The sequence below is a fragment of the Crocuta crocuta genome, unplaced genomic scaffold (genome assembly GCF_008692635.1).
Source record: "Crocuta crocuta isolate KB4526 unplaced genomic scaffold, BGI_CrCroc_1.0 scaffold53, whole genome shotgun sequence".
Classification (NCBI taxonomy): domain Eukaryota; kingdom Metazoa; phylum Chordata; class Mammalia; order Carnivora; family Hyaenidae; genus Crocuta; species Crocuta crocuta.
The window spans coordinates 519,146-530,926 of record NW_027529432.1 but is presented as its reverse complement, the minus strand read 5'-3'; the positions used below and the strand labels follow the sequence as shown (position 1 = coordinate 530,926).

The 11,781-nt window shown below is 56.7% G+C and overlaps 1 protein-coding gene across 2 annotated transcripts in view; it reads left to right on the top strand.

Annotated features, from left to right (window-relative positions):
* The first annotated feature begins 5,074 nt into the window (after window positions 1-5,074).
* The window catches only part of CHRM1 (cholinergic receptor muscarinic 1), a 15,853-nt gene continuing 9,146 nt past the window's right edge, over window positions 5,075-11,781 (top strand). Inside the window, exons 1-2 of one of the 2 annotated variants that reach the window (XM_077759684.1) lie at window positions 5,075-5,510; window positions 5,968-6,060. The gene's annotated coding sequence lies outside the window, so the exon portion shown is untranslated. The remainder of the gene's footprint in view (window positions 5,511-5,967; window positions 6,061-11,781) is intronic. The other variant, XM_077759685.1, reaches the window with a different exon arrangement.

Here is an 11,781-nt window from a genome sequence, read left to right as displayed (position 1 = left end):
GCGCCTGCACCTTGAGGATGTTGAGGCTTAAATGTAAAGTGCACGTGGATCGCCCCTGACTGCGTTAGCCAGGGCGGAGTGCTGCAGGCAAGGGTAACCAACTCGGGCTTCCTTCTGAGATTTGGATCTGTGCCATCCCTTACCCACCCCTGCCAACGAAGGGCCTGCGCTGTAGGGCATGAAAGAGGTCTATGTAATATTATTCCTCTCCCTACGCAGGGAAATGGGCGACTGGCACCCGACGCACGACCGCCGCGCCCCGCCCGGCCTCTCGCCCCACAAAGTCTCCCCACCTGGGCCCAGAGCCCCACCACCAGAGGGCGCAGGGAAGTGCGGAGGGCGGTGGGTACCACCGGAGCGCCCTGTTTAGTTGGTGCCGAGACGGAGGACGGCGGGGAACCACGGCTTCGAGGGTCACCACGCGGCAGCCCCCTGCCCACCGACGTACTTGCTGCGCCCACGGGGGGAGGAGGGCGAGGGTCTCGCGGAGAGGCGGGTAGGAGAGGCAGAGGGCTTAGGCTCCACTCGACCTGCTCCGTCCCACAGCTCGCCACCCAGGCTTCCAGCTTGGGCTCCGTCTGGGTGGGGTCTCGGTCTGGGTAGGGACTCTGGGTGGGAACAAGGCATACACGCTCACGGGAGTTGCGAGTTGCCGGGAGAGGTGCTAGGAAGAAGAAGAGAGGCAAGGAAGCAAACTTAGCCCAGCTGGGCGCAGGGAACCCAGAAATCAGTCCTGCCTTCGCCGGGTCACTCGCAGGGGCGCGTCGGCACAGCGATGGAGGGCTGGCGGGAAGCCTTGGGGATCTAGCCCGGAATGCCGGCCCAAAGCTCCGCGCGCCACTTCTCTCCAGCAGTCTCACATCGGGTCAAGTCCAGGGCCAGGGTGATATGCCAAGTGGCGAAAACGTGGGAATCCAGTGTCCAATGACCAAGCGAAGCAAAGTCGACGCCGTTAATCAGATTCTTCCAGCCGTTTTTGGCCGTAGAGATTTGAGTAGGAAGCACGGACCCCCAGTAACGCTGGATAGAGTGCCTGCCCCCTTCCCTCCTTCCGGGCGGAAACTCCATGGTGCGTCCAACTCCTAGGCGGCAGCAAGTGGCCTGGATTCCGAGGTCCTGTCCTTATAGGCGGGGACAGAGAACGCTTAGGGACGCCCGGCAGGAACGCGGCTGCCCGCCGCGCCCCCGTGCCACGGGGATTCACAGACTGGTCTGTGAATGGGTGGCCTCGGTTCCCAGCATCTAACAACCTTGCCCGACCCCTGTCGCCCCACCCGCCAGAAATACCAGGGGGTACTCTGCTCAGGTCCAGGCCGCGCGANCGGAGGCCCTCTGCCCTGCCCCGAGGGTCCCTGATCTGAGCCTGGCGTCGGAGGTGAAGTGCCCGGTAAGTGGAGGGAGATTGTTTCTCGGAGGTCTGAACTCCGGACCTGATTGGAAAACCTCGATTTCCTGTCCCATGATAATGCCTTTTGTTGTGGCCACATTCTCCGGGGCCCTCAGGTGTCAGGGACTCCGGGGGGGCCGTTACTAGGCCTGATTTATCCGCAGCCCCACCCTGGATTTTAGTTTCTTCTTTAATCTGAGAATTCGTCTCTCCCAGAACTCCCCCCTCCCCTCACTCCATCCCCACCCACTTGGGGAGGTGAGGAAAGGGGCGTATGGAAGCTGAAAGCCTAGGGGCGTCTGGGTGGCTCAGGTCATGATCTCACGGGTTCCTGGGTTCCAATTCAGAGCCTGGAGCCTGTTTCAGATTCTGTATCTCCCTCTCTCTCTGACCCTCCCCTGCTCACGCTCTCTCCCTCTCTCTCTCTCGGGAAAAAAAAAATTTTTTTAAGGAATTTGAGGGCCTAAAGCATCGGTGGGGGTGGGAAAGGAGGGGTGTCCTCAGGACCACCAACTGCCTTCCCCTCCCCCACCCCGGTTCTGACTAGAGGTCACCTCCACACCGGGTGAGACCACCAACCCACACCCATTCCCACAGGCACTGAGAACCAACCAGCTTGACTTCATAGGTCTGGTGGGAAGAAAAGGATCGCTCACTCCCGCCTCCTCCCAGGACAGAGGAAGCAACACTGAGAAGTGGCAAATTTATCCGGGTTTGAGCTTTGATTTGGGTTCAAGCCAAGGGTGAGAGTTTGACCTGAGGGTCTGTGAGGCTCAGCACCAGCGCACCCTCCCAGGGCGGTCTTGCTTCCTTTCCCCACCCCCTCGCAGCCCTCAGCCAGAATGATCTGTCCCACATCAGGTACGTGGAACTGAAGCCCCCACATTCCCACCGGGACCCCAGCCCCAGGATGGCCCCAGACACGCTGACGACGCCCTACCCTGAGCCCTTGCGGTTGCACGCCTTTTGTAAATTTACCCATCTGTAAAATGGGAATAATAATACAAACTCCCTCTGGGAGTTGTTGTGAGAAAAAAAAAAAAAACCAGTTAATGAATGTGGAGCGTTTAGCAGCGCCGGGCACGTAGTAAGTGCTCAATACGAGATATAAATAACGACGGTAATGGCTTTCACGTGTCAATCCACAGAGCCACGTTTAACCTGGTCAAAGAGCCCCTTCGGGGAGGTATATCTCTAACTCGCATGACGAGGACCTCGGGACGCCGACTTGCTCAGAGCAGTTCAACGGGGAAGAGGCAGGGTGGGATTCGCACCCAGGGCCGGCTCTCTCCTCCCCCACGGGTGGAGGCAGAACGGGGGGCCCAGCCCCGCGCGGACAGCCCCGCGTTCCCTCGGTGGCCGGGAGGAGTGAATCCTCAGCCAAAGGACCAAAAATAGCCACCAGCCGGAGCCGAGAGACCCAGGTGTCCTGCGGAGTCCCAACCCGCCAGAGAGAAGACAGAGCTGGCTGAGGTCAGGCCGGGCCGCTCCAGGGCCGCCGGGGGTCGAGCGGGGGTGGGGCTGGACCCCCACGTGCGCCGCCTGCCGCTGCTTAGCCAAGCCCTTTGTCGCGAGCAGCAGCGTTCGTGCCTCACTCGGCGGCTTAAAATAAAGACAATGTTCCCAGCCTCCCTGCGGCTAAATCCGGCGCGGGTGCGGGGGCGGTGAGAGAGCCGGGTGGGAGAGCTTCTCCTGGCCCTACCTCCCTTCCTGCCTCAGTTTCCCCATCTGGTAAGGGGACCTAGCCAAGTCTGGGCGGAAAAGGGTCATACAGCCCGGGGCGGGGTGGGGGTGGGGGGCATCAACCCCCTGCCTCCGCTGCTTCGCGGACTTAAGGAGGAAACCGCCTGGGACGGAGAGGGGCCCTCAAGAGGAGGCAAGGGAAAGCTGGACACCCTCCTCTCCCGCCTACAAAATAAGTGTTTTTATTTCTAAAGGGACGTGTGCAGAGGCGGTGGGAGAAGAGAAAAGGGAGACCAAGGAGATTGGGGGGAGGGGGCAAGGAGAGAGCCTGAATCAGACTCGGAAATGGATGTTGAGCGTGGAGGCCTAACACCCCCACACTCAGCCACGTGTACGCGCACAAGTACACGCAGCCCCGCCGCGCGCACCAGCCGCAGCCGCAAACCGAGGACAGCCCAGCAGGGGGCAGCCAGAGTCCGCGCCCACGGACAAGGGACCGTGAAGTTCTGACCCCACGGCTGACCCGCTGGTCGACCCTGGGGGTGGGAGGGGGTGGCGCAGATTCCTTCCTCTCCAAGCTGCACTGCCTCCTCGACTTCCGAAGGGAGGTAGACTGGATGCTTGCTCTACCCTCAGCGGGCTTGGAGAAGCAGAGGTCCCCCACATGTACGTGCCACGTGTGCCCACCACTGGCATCCCACGGCTGCTGGCCAAGCCCTGGGGACTCCGGATTTGTTCCGTCTGGCCCCATTGGCAACTGGGCTCCGGCCAGAGGAAGCCCCAAGTTACCCTGGGGCATCAGGATTGAGAAGGGGGTGCTTGGTGGGGGAAACGTGCAGGGTGGGTAAACATTGGACAGGTCCCGACCCCCTGGCTTAGAGCCGAGGGACCTGAGTCCAAATACTTGCCCACCAGGTGTTAATCACACCTCTGCTCTTCAGTTTTCTCATCTGCATAATGGGAACAATAGACGATGCCTGTCCTTCCTACCTTCCACCCCAGGGCTTCAGCATGGCCCCGTGGGGTGAAGGACACAGCAGCGCCACAGAAGTCTCCCGGGCTCTCCCCTGCGGTCAGCTCCCTGGGAGGTCTCTTGCCAGGTGAGGGCAGTGCAGAACCCAGGTCTCTATGGCAAAGGGCCCCCAGGGGTTCTATCTCTGAGGCAACTCAACACAGAAACCCCAAAAAGGGGGAGGGTACTGACCGAGCAGTGGGGCTAAGGGAAGTGGGGGGGGGGGGCAAGTTTGTCGCTTCACAGGTACACACCTGTGAGCCCTGAGTGGGAGTCAAGGGAGACAGAGTTTGACAAACTGGGAGGAGAGCTGTCTGTCTGCCTGTCTGTCTGTCTTCCAAGTGGAAGCTGGGGGTGGAGCAGGCAGGGAGGTAGAGGCGGCCTCACTTGTCAGAATTAGCAAGTTCTACAGTTGGGCAACACTCAGACACACACCGAATACAGACCCACGTGTACACACGCGTCCTGGTCCCAGACCAACGGGGTGACTGACACCTGCCTTTACACAGGTTGCATGGTATTCGGGGACGCTCACGTGGGGGGCACTCAGCAGCACGTGCAGTGGGCGCAAAGTGCCCCCGCATCCCTTCCAGCCAGACCCCCCTATACCCTCACGCCCGGGGCCGGGCAGCGTGGCCAGACGCAGAAGCACGCAGCCCAGCACGCGGCCGCGTCTGCCCAGCCCCTGGGGCGGTGCGCCAGCCCTCTGGGTCTGTTCCAAGTTGGAGCCTCTCACGTGAGGCCCAATGTGTCATTTCCAAACAGAAGGAATCTAGCTCCTTCGCAGNGGTGGGCACGTGGGCATGTGCAGGGGGCAGGGCGAGTGTGTGAGGCAAGCAGGCATGTGAATGCCGGGGAGTGTGTGTTGGGGCATGGTGCACATAGGTTGGGGGCTCGAGGGCTGGGGTGGGGGAAGGAGCCCCGGGAAACAGTGTGCCTTTGTGAGGGTGTGTGTGTGTGTGTGTGTGTGTGTGTGTGTGTGTGCCGCTGAGTCTGTGTGCAGTGGGTGTGGGTGTTTGTCTCCCTGTATCCGCCTTCTCTCCCGTTCTGGACTTTTAGCCTTGCTGGGCTCCTTTTCCCCATGTCCAACGCCCTCCCTCTCGGGGCTCGGATGAGGTGCCCTAGTGGAGGAGGGGGGCACACTCCAGGAGCCTAGTCCAACCCCAGACGCTGCCTGAGGCTTCCCTCCAGCTCCCCCTCCCTTCCTTTTCTCCCTTTCCTCCCTCCCTCTCTTTCCTCTCCTCCCTCCCCCCCCCCAGGCTGGCGTGCCAGGGGGTGGGACATGCCAATCACTGGCTGTGCCTCTCCGGCTGCCAGCACAGGGCGCAGCTCCCCCCGGGAGCCAGGTGTTTGGGTCCCTGGAGACGCCGCCGGCCCCCGGGGAGGCAGTGGGGCTGAGGACCCTACAGACCCCTCTCCGGTCCCATGGTGAGTACATTTGAGAGGGCTTGGGAGGGGCTCCACTGAGGTGGGGGCGGGAAAAGCAGGGTCGTGGGAGCAAAGCAGAGACCAGGACTAGAAGGAAATGGGGATGAACCCCAGAGAGAGGAGGGGGCCAAGGAGGGGTCTAGAGGCCAAGGGGGCTCTGTAGCATTGGACACTGGCCACTCCAAACACCCCGTCTCCTGGCTTTGAGCAGATACACCTGATGTTTTTCTGGGGTTCAGCTGGCGGAGGAGATGGAGACCCCCCCGTAGGAAACTGGACCTGGAGCCCAGACGGATTAGGCTACCACCTAGCAGGCAGAGGCCCCGGAATCCCAGGGACAGGGTAGAAAGGTCAGGGGGCCAGAGGGCAGCCGTTGCCACCAGCGTCCTGTGGGAGGTCGACCCCCACCCCCGACATTGGGGTGCCAGTCCCAGCACCTCCTCCTCTTCTCCCTCAGGGAACCCCGAATCCCACCACCCCCATCCACCTTCAGCCCCCCCGAGATGGACTGAACCAGGTTGCCGGCCAGACGGACAAGCTGGATGCCAAGGTGGGTGTTAGGCCAAAAGCCAGCAGGAGACCAGGCCAAGAACCCCAGGGCTCTCAGGGAACAAATGGGCACATAGAAGGCCACTCCAGCCAGGGAACGTGGCCCTGACGTGTGCAAGGGCCCAGAGGGCCCTCCCTGTGTCCATGGTATCTTGGGCTCCCCCAGGAGCAGGCCTCAGTCCCATGTCCTGATAATGCATGAATACTAATGGGCACCCATGCACCCATCCCGGGACCCCCAGACTCCACAAGGTAGCGATAGGCTGGAGGCCACGAGCTCTGATTCCTGCAGACTCACCCCTGTGAAGGGGGTGGTCAGCTCTCCCTGGGCCATTCAGACAAGGGCTGCTTAGGGGTTCTCGGTGCGAGTGAGAGGGGTTCACCTCCTGCCACAAAACATACCCACAGCTCCACCCAGGCTGACCCAACACCACCACCCCCTCCACCCAACTGGCCGGAAGGAGTCAGATTGTCTCCTACAGCTGGACAGTCTCCTGTCCCTGAGTAATCAGCTGCTCACTGAGCTGTCAGATAAGAGTTAGCTCTCTGCCCCCTGACCTCAGCCACTAGGCACTCTGTGATTGCCACTGCGATACAGAAGGCAGGGGAGGGGCTGGTGAAATGGGGCTGCAGAAGATGTGACTCTGAGGCTTGGAGATCTGAGAACCAGATCCCGAAGTGCAGAGAGGAGTCCAGAGCGTCGAGAAGGGGTTAGGCAGAGGTCACGTCAGACCTGAAAAGGAACCTCCCCATTGCACGCACAGACGGAGAGACTGAGGCTGAGAAAGGAGAAGGGACGTGCTTATGGTCACAGAAAGGATATCTAGGGGTCTTCTTGGGCCGGGACCCCTTTTCCTCGCCCTCAGCGCAACGCTGCCCTCCCACCTCCCTGCGCAAGACGATGGGGGTGCGGGAGCAGCAAGCTCTATGAGGCAGGAGCTTGGGCTCTGGAGGGGAGGGCGGGCGGGGAGAGGTGGGTGAGTATCTCGCTGGGTTTCTGCTCTGCTGTGATGCCATGGTGATGCTTAGAAGGATGGGGGAGGGAGGGAGAGCGAAGAAAGGAAATGGGGAGGAGAACGCAAGGACTGAAGCGCAGGGGGCAAGTGGAGCCAGAGATGAGGGGTGGAGCACTTCTGATGCTACCTTGACAAAGTGACATCCAGGACCCAGCCTGCTGACTGTCTGGCTCTGGCCATGGTGTGGCTAAAGTCGGGCAACTGGTTAAAGTCCATTAGCAGTGAGCGTGTTTGGCAGTAATTCCAGGGCTGACGCTCCTCTTCCGGCTCAGCAGCACATTTATGAGCATTTAACTGATGGCTGCTGCTCTCCCCAGGGCTAGTTGGCACTCCCCGTGGTGACTGTCGAGCCTGAAAATGGGGCAAATTGTATGTGTTGACCCCGTGATTCCCGAGGCCAGGCATCAGAGGTAGGAGTTTGGGCACCTGTAACGGGTTGAGAGCTACCTTCAGAGAAAAGTTAACCCACGGGGAGAGAGCCGCCTCTGGGAGGCTAGGCTGGCTTCTGCAGCAGAAGGGACCAGGCAGGAGTTCTGCCCCGAGGAACACCGTCCTCGCTGCACACGTGAAGTCCCACAAGCCCAGCCCCAGAGGCCCCACCTCGTGTCCCCTTCTCCCCAGTATTACCCGTTCTCTCCAGTCAGGGATCTTGCAGCTTTCCCAGCCCAGGATCCCAAGATGGCTTCACGCCTCCCTCCTGAATCTCTTCCCCAGCACCTTTTCCTTCTCTGTCTCCCCTTCTCTACAACCTGGCCCGTGGTTAAGAGTCAGGCAGCCCAAGTCTTCAGGAATCCCTCTCCCCAGCAATCGCCCCTGACCTTCCCTTTCCTCTCGCCAGCCAGATCCCCAGCCCCTGGGGATTGGTCCAAGGCTCTGGCGGTCAACAGTCTGGGCAGCTGTTCTAGAGGCTCTGACCTCATCCCTTAACTCTTTGAGCCCAGGCTGACTTTTTCCTCTCCCAACACTAACAGGCCCCAACCCACACCCGTGCCTGTCCTGTTTCCCCGCAGCAGGTGCGTCAGGCATCCCTTCGTACATTTTACAGACGAGGACGCTCTTGGCCATTCTGCTCCCGTGCTCTCAAGCCAGGCGGGGGCCTCACCCAGGAGATAGAGAGCTGGCAAGTGAGGGGATGCAAGAAATGGAAGGAGCAAGGAGTCCGTGCTCTAGAGCCTGACCCCTGTGGATTCATGCTCGTGCCCCTGGGCCTGAAGTCAAACAGGAGGACCTTACGTACATTCATGCCTTTATTCCACAAATATTTGTTGAGCAACTCCGTGTGCCAAGCACTAGAATAAAGCAGAGAATGAGGCAGACACAGCCCCTACCCTGCCTCTCTGAGAGCAATGGCTAGACCTCCCCTCTCCCACAGCGCTGTCATCATACATCACGCAGATGGACCACAGACACTGTCACAAATGCACACATGCGCGCGCGTGCACACACACACACACACACACACACACACACACACACAGGCCAGATTCTAAAGGAAGGACTGATTCCTCACTGACTCAGACTGTGGGTTGGCCAAGCCAGTGAAGGTGGGCGAGGAGGCTGTCAAGTTCACCATTGCCACAAGGGCAGTTTAGAGTAGGCAGGGGTCCAAGAGGTTCATCTTGGAAGCAGACTGCCTGGGTCTAAATCCTGGTTCATCACTGATGAACCGTAAGATCCTTAAGGTCTCAAAGCCTCAGATGCCCCTTCCGCAAATAGAGGATAATAAAATGTGCTTCACAAGGAGTTGAAACTGGTCAATTAAATCCTGAATATAATCTTTAGAGCCATGGTCTGGTGTATGATAGGCAGTTGGTAAATTTGAGTTGCTATGATAATGTTAATGATATTAAAAGCTCCCAACAGGGGCATCTGGGTGGCTCAGTCAGTTGGGCATCCGACTTCGGCTCAAGTCATGATCTCACCGTTCATGGGTTCGAGCCCCGCATCGGGCTCTGTGCTGACAGCTCAGAGCCTGGAGCTTGTTTTGCATTCTGTGTCTCCCTCTCTCTCTGCCCCTCCCGCACTCATGCTCTGTTTCTGCCTCAATAATAAATAAACATAAACTAAATAAATAAAAAAAAAAGCCCCAAATAATCTTTATCAGGAGGCCACGGTCCCAAGAGAAAAGGACCTCCCTGCTTCCTTGTCCCCTTCCAGTGCCCCAGACGTGACACCCTCAGAGGACGAGTCCCAACCCAGCTCCACAAAGCTACAGACTCACCCCCACCATGTCCTAGTCTCACTCAGCAATGCACACACCCTCACACACACACAGTCATCCTACAGAAGGGTTACCAGGGTGGAAAGAGACTTGCCCAAAGTCACACAGCAGGGACCAGAGGAGGCCTCCCGGAACGTTCTCCTGGGCAAATCACTGTCCAAGAGAGGTTTGGGGATAGACCCTTGCTTCTTAATTGTGGAGGAAAGGCGGAGTTATTGACGGCTCTGCTCTTGGGCCCAGGGGCTCAGAAGATCCAGGGAGTGGCAAGAATCAGGATCTAGTTCCCCAGAACTGCTACCCTTCTCCTTCCCCCAGTTGTCCCAGATGGGAGGCCTTAGGCCCTCCAGCTCATAAGTGGGGCATAGACGAGTCTGCCACGTGGAAAGAATGAAGGCTCTGGAGCACACAGGCCCAGGGCAGAATCCCAGCTCCACTGCTTCCTCTGAGATCGTCAGCAAGCCACTTAGCCCCCTGAGGCTCAGCGTCTTCATCTGTGAAATAAGGATAAGAACCCTCATTGGGGTGCCCTATGGATTAAATGAAATGATATCATACATTAAGTGCCTGGTATGCAAGAGGTGATTAACGTATGCAAGAGGTGCTTAATAATGGTGGTTATCAATGTGGCTATTTTTTCTTAAGGTTTTTTTTTTTTTAAGCAATCTCTACATCCATATGGGGCTTGAACTCATGACCCAGACGTCAAGAGTCTCAAGCTCTTGCAGCCGAGCCAGCCAGGTGCCTCATCCGTGTGGCCTTTACAANTGGGGGGGAGTACTTCCAGCCATTAAGGAGAGGGACTGCCATTCAGCCTCCTCATTTCCAACAGTCATTTCTCATAGTTCCCCTATTCTGAAAGCGTTTTTAAAACTCATTAAAGCTATAGCTAGCTTTAACAAGAGCTTGTGATGGTCAGAGGTTGCCACGTTTCAACCACAAGTAGATGTGATTCCAGCCCCAACTGGGAGAATCTAAGTGAGCCTTCAGCCTCTACAACCTCCACTCAAGGACTTGGGTCCTTTCTGTTTAGAGTCTTGAGATGTTGATTTCAGGGCCCTGTAAAATCTCCCCACATGCCAGACTGGTTCAGCTCCTCTACTGTACAAGTGAGCAATCTGAGGGGCACTTGGCTGGTTCAGGTGGTAGAGCATGTGATTCTTGATTTTTCATGATTGTGAATTCGAGCCCTACATTGGGCATAGAGCTTACATAAAAAAATAATAATAAAAAATAGGGGTGCCTGGGTGGCTCAGTCAGTTAAGCATCCGACTTGAGCTCAGGTCCGACTTCAGCTCAGGTCATGATCTCCCGGGCCATGAATTCGAGTACCACATCGGACTCGGTGTGGGCAGCTCAGAGCCTGGATCCTGCTTCAGATTCTGTGTCTCCCTCTCTCTCTGCCCTCTCCCGCTCACACTCTGTCTCTCTCTGTCTCTGAAAAATGAATAAACCTCAAAAAATGTTTTAAAATAAATAAATAATAAATTTTTAAAAAGAAAGAAAGAGGAAAAAACAGATGAGTAATCTGGGCCCAAGAGAAGGGCTGTGCCTGGATCTGGAGGCCAAAGGGCACAGCAAGAGGTGGCTGGGCCGTGGATCGGAATGAGGAGTCAGGAATAATAACAGAGAGGCGCTTTGGATGCTGGTAGCCCCATCAGCTGGCAGTGTAGGTTGGCCAGGGAAGGAAGGGTTAAATGATTGCTAATGATCAGACAGCTAGGAAGAGACAGTTTTGAGAGAGGACACACAAAATAACTCACTAATCAACGTAAATAGTATTGTAATGTAACATTTTAAAAATTCACATAGAAAAAAAAAAAAAGGAGCAAACTACAGCCCATGGGCGGGCCGTCTGTTTTTGTAAATAAAGTTTCATTGGAACCAGGGCCAGGATCACGGTGAGTCATGGGTGATAGGATTGTGTGTGTAAGTACAGGGTTGGATCCTGCCTTTGTTTAAAATTTGACTCAGGGGCATCTGGGGGGTTCAGTCAGTTAAGGCTCAGCTCATGATCTTCTGGTTTATGAGTTCGAGCCCCACATCGGGCTCTGTACACACAGCTCAGAGCCTGCTTAAGATCTTCTGTCTCCCTCTCTCTCTGGTCTTCCCAAACTTGCACTCTCTCTCTAAAAAATAAGTAAACAATGGGGTGCCTGGGGGGCTCAGTCAGTTGAGTGTCTGACTTCGGCTCAGGTCATGACTTTGCAGTTCATGAGTTCGAGCCCCATGTCAGGCTCTGTGTTGACAGCTCAGATCCTGGAGCCTGCTTCAGATTCTGTGTCTCCCTCTCTCTCTCTGCCCTTCCCCACCTTGTGCTCTGTCTGTCTCTCTCAAAAATAAATAAATATTTTTAAATGTTTAATAAATAAATAAATATTAAAAATAATAACTGAAAATAACATCTTTTAATTAAATTAAAAAATAAAATTTTGTTCATAATGGATTTTTTTGCATTAATTTCCTTTTTTTTTTTTCCTAATATCTA